Source organism: Penaeus japonicus, unplaced genomic scaffold (genome assembly GCF_977035675.1).
Source record: "Penaeus japonicus unplaced genomic scaffold, GWHDUDI00000001_assembly GWHDUDI00000028, whole genome shotgun sequence".
NCBI classification, from domain to species: domain Eukaryota; kingdom Metazoa; phylum Arthropoda; class Malacostraca; order Decapoda; family Penaeidae; genus Penaeus; species Penaeus japonicus.
In genome coordinates, this window is record NW_028234430.1 from 11,265,590 (window position 1) to 11,270,589 (window position 5,000).

Consider the following 5,000-nt stretch of genomic DNA (forward strand, 5'->3'; position numbering starts at 1 on the left):
GCTAAACATAATGACTAATAACAGCGATAATAATGATAATGATAAACATAATGACTAATAACAGCGATAATAATGATAATGATAATCATAAGTTTAATATGATAACCTTCATAAAATTATAATAGTAGTAATTATGATAATTAGACTTATAACAATAATGATAAAAATGGTAATAATAATGATGATGATAATGATGTTGATACAAGTAATAATGATAATGATAATGATAGTAATGATAATGACGATGATAAAAGTAAGGATGATAATAATAATGATAGTAATGATAATGATGATAATACTTACTACCATTATCATAATAATAATAATAGTGAAAGGATAATAATACTAACATCAAATACATTAAACATGACCACGATATCTACGAACAAAATCATAATAACAACAAAAACAACAAACAACATAGCCCCCCCCCCTAAAAGAAGGAGAAGAAGAAGAAGAAAAGCAATTAGCAAAATTAGCATTAAAAATATCCAAACCATACATATCACAAACACATAACATACAAACGCCTATAAAAAACATCAATGCAAGTACGGAATCTCCCAACAAAAAACAGGACAACAACAACAATAACAAAAACAAGGAAACCACGAAATATACGATATCCATATAGATATAACTTGATGATATTTATAAAATCAAAGTACATAAAAAGATAGAAAAATGTCAGCAAATACAAAATTACAAATACGAAATTCACGAAACAAAGACACGCAACATAATTAGAAATCATTAATAAAAAAAAAATAATAAGGTAGAATCTATAAACATAAAGACATCAAAGTACATTCATAAAAAAAAACACGAAATCGCCCAACAAAATAATATATAAACAAAGACAACAAAGAAAAAACACAAACAAATATGAAAATGAATAACGAAAATAACACCAGTAACATCAAGACATAGATACAGAATGTGTATTATGAGAAACAAAAAACAAAACAAAAACGTGACCTCGCATAAGGAATCGCATAGACAACAAAAACAAATACCTTTTTTTATGGTAAGATCCAATACTCATTTCTTTATATTTCTAATCTTTATTTGTGTCTTTTCTTCATCCCTATCTCTCTGTGTCAACCTTTCTCTCTCTTTCTCTCTCTCTCTCTCTTTATCTCTCTTTTTCCCGCCATCTTTCCCATTCTTTCTTTCTCACTCCCCTCTCTCTCTGTTTCCCTCTCTATCTCTCTCTTTTTCTCTCCTCCCTCCTCTGTCTCCATCCCTCCCTCTATTTGCATTTCCGAACAGAAAGGAAATCAGGAATCCCCTAAAATACAAGAAAAAATCAATCAACAACCCTTAAAAGACAGACCCAAAAATCTCGATAAATACACCCCCAAAAAATCGGACACGAAAACACCCAAGAACCGCCGCCAGAACAACAAAGACAAAACAAGGACAGCAAGGAAACCCCGAAGGCTTCCCTCCGGCGACGACCACCACATTCAAACCCAGCCAACCAGGCGTACCAACTGTAGACAGGATTCCGCTTAGAGTGTTTACACTTTGGCGTTCGCGGGGAGGTTGCTTGTTTACCTGCAATCACGCACCTCCAGGGAACCCTCCTCTTTTCCTTGCTCCTCTCCTTCCTCTTCTTCCTTCTCCTCCTCGTAGCTTTCTTTGTCTTCTTTGTCTTCTTTTTTCTTCTCGTTCTCGTTCTTCAAAGGTTTCTCTTCGTTATTTTTTTAAAGCAGCTTCTTTGTATTTTTTTCTTCTTCTTTCTTCTGTTCCCCCTCCTCCTCGTTGCCGTTATTTTCCTTCTTTTTCTCTTCTTCCTTCTCCTTATGTTTCTTCTTCTCCTCGACTTTCTCCTCCTTCTCTTCCCCTCGTCCTCTTCCTACTCAACTTATTCTCCATCCTCCTCGTCCTCCTCTCTCTCCTCCCCCTTCTCCCTCTCCTATCCCTCCCCCCCTCCCCTTCCCCCACCTCCACCTCCTCCTCTTCCTCCTGCTGCTCCTTCTCACTCTCTCACTATTTTCTCAAATACGGCGAGACCTGAACAAGCATTTACCAATTCCGTGCGGGAACTGAGAATATGGCTTGGGCAAACACTGCAGAGGCAAAACGCACGGCGAATCTTTTTGCTTTTTGGACATTACTTGTTCTCCTCCTTCTACCCCCCCCCCACCCCCACCCCCACGTCTTTTTTTTTGAGGGGGGGGGGTGTATTTTGGTTGTAGCTCCTTGTGTTTTTATTTTACTTTTTTTATGATTAGTTTTTATTTTTTTTGTTCTTTTGGTCGTACACCTTTTTATCTATATATTATTTTGGTTGTACTTGCTCTGATTTTGTATATTCTTCTGTTTTTTTTTTTTCTTCTCACTTCTGTATTTTTTATCCTCACTGTTTGCCTCCCCCCTCGTTTTTTAATGAGGGCGTCGCTTATATTGGTTTTGATTCTTATTTTGATTTATATATATATCATTATCATTCTTTGTTTATCTAAAACGATTTTTGACTCATTATTTTTTTCATCTATCATTCTCCTATCCTCCTTATTCACTCCTCTTCACGTTTCCACTTCTTCCTCTTTATCTTCGCTTCTTCTTTTTTTCGGAATGAGGTTTCCTTTTGTTTTTTCTTACTCTGTTTTTTCTTCCTTTACTGCTTCCCCTTCTTCTTTCGCCCCCTCCTCCTCTTCTTCTTCTGTCTAACTCCTCCTCCTTTCTCTCTCTCTCCCTTCTCATTCTTCTTTTTCTTCCTTCACTTCCTCTTCTTCTTCCTCTTTCACCTTCTTCCCCCCTCCTTCTTCTTCTTCCTCCTCCTCCTCCACTTCCACCTCCTCCATCTCATCTTCCCCCCTCTTCCTCCATCCACCCCCTCCCCCCCTCCTCCTCCGCTTCAACAGCGAGCCTCAGGGCCATGAAGCATCTGGTAGAAGATTGAATGTTTCACGGGGTATTGAATGGCAGTCCAATGCAACCGTAACTATCTCTTTTTTTAAACGAGAGCTGGAAATGATAGATAATTCACTTTGCATTAATCGATGATGAGGGCTCGCTGGACAGGCGGTTGGAAGAGGGAAAGAGAGAGAGAGAGAGAGAGAGAGAGGGAGAAATATATAAATAGGATAAAAGATTTTTTCCTCTCTTCCCCGCTAGCAAATGCGCGCACTATCTGTTCCCGCCAAAATCGTCTCCTATTTCTGGCGTAGCAAATAATCCTTCAATATTTCCCTCGCTGTTGCCTGGTATTCCTCTCTCGTATATATATATGTTCCTCGCCTTTTTTTTTATTTTATCTACACGTTGAAAAGATAGACATATCTGTGTTTCCCCTTCACTTGCACTTTCATATTTTGACGATTTTCCCGCCAATTCCTCCCTTGTTTACGGTTTACCCATGATAGCATTGGAGGGATTTTTAATCGCCTTTTTTGTTTCATCATCAAATCCAATATATATCTTCCTTTATGTTTTTTTTTCTCTCTCTCTCACTCTCTCTTATTTTGTAGTTGTTTATAATTTTACATTCCTTTGTCTTCTGTTAATTGTTTGTTTATCTGTACAACATGATCTATATAGTAAGTATCAGATACAGAGAGAGAGAGAGAGAGAGAGAGAGAGAGAGAGAGAGAGAGAGAGAGAGAGAGAGAGAGAGAGAGAGAGAGAGAGAGAGAGAGAGAGAGAGAGAGAGAGAGAGAGAGAGAGAGAAGAGAGAGAGAGAGAGAGAGAGAGAGAGAGAGAGAGAAAGAGAGAGAGAGAGAGAGAGAGAGAGAGAGAGAGAGAGAGAGAGAGAGAGAGAGAGAGAGAGAGAGAGAGAGAGAGAGAGAGAGAGAACGCGTTTTCACTTTCTCTATAAAAGAAAGTACTTTTATTAATAATCGCTGTTTGAAAATCAATGGCTAATCTTTCTTCTGAATTTGATTAGATATGTTAATTATTTCTATAGTTATCTTTATCTTGTATCATTCTGTTTATTCATGTTTTTTTTTTAAATATATCCCGACCTACCTCTCTGTGAATTGATTATTCTTATCTAATACCAACTTGTGTTTATATACATACCAATTAGTGTTTATATACATACATACATACATACATACATAAAAATGCATATATACATACATACATATATACATACATGTATATATGCATACATACATGCATATATGCATACATACATGCATACATACATACATATATACATACATACATATACACATATACAGGCATTTCTATGGTCGTATACACTCAAAGAGTAAATAGACGAGTATCCATATACAGTACATTTGTCTCCGGCGGGACATGAAAATCTTCCGCACACAAAAACAAACAAACAGAAAACAAACACAAACATAAACAAACTGAAATACAAAAACGAACATGAACGAACAAACACACACACACTTACGAAAAACCGACACACCTATACCCACAAATAAACACGCAAATAAACACAAACATATACAAATAACACAACAACATGCAAACAAATACATAAACACAAACACACAATCGCACACATCCGTCCTTAGACGCCACTGCCACACAGCTCGCCTTTCGTATTCATGGAACAAGCGCGGCGTCAGCTCTAACTCGCGAGGGTAAGATAAAGTCTCTTAAAAATATCTAAATATTATTTCGTGCGGCTACAAAGCGGGTTTGAATTTTATCTATGGTGTAATAAAAGAAAGAAAAAAGGAGGGGATGGGAAGGGAAGGGGGAGGGGGGAGAGGGTGAGGAAAAGAGTGAGGGGAAAAGAGTGATGGAATGAGAGAGGAATATGGGCAGTGGGGATGGATGGAGAGATGGAGGGATGGATTAATTCATGAAGGGAGTCGGATAGATAACTCATAGATAGAAGAACAAAGATAAACTGGAAGTCATGTGCATGATTATACACACGTATGTGCGTAAACAAACAAACATATACACAAAATACACACACACACAAAAAAAAAAGAGACACAAACGTAAACACGCAAACAAGCACAAACACACACACACAGATACAAACAGACAAAGAGGCAATA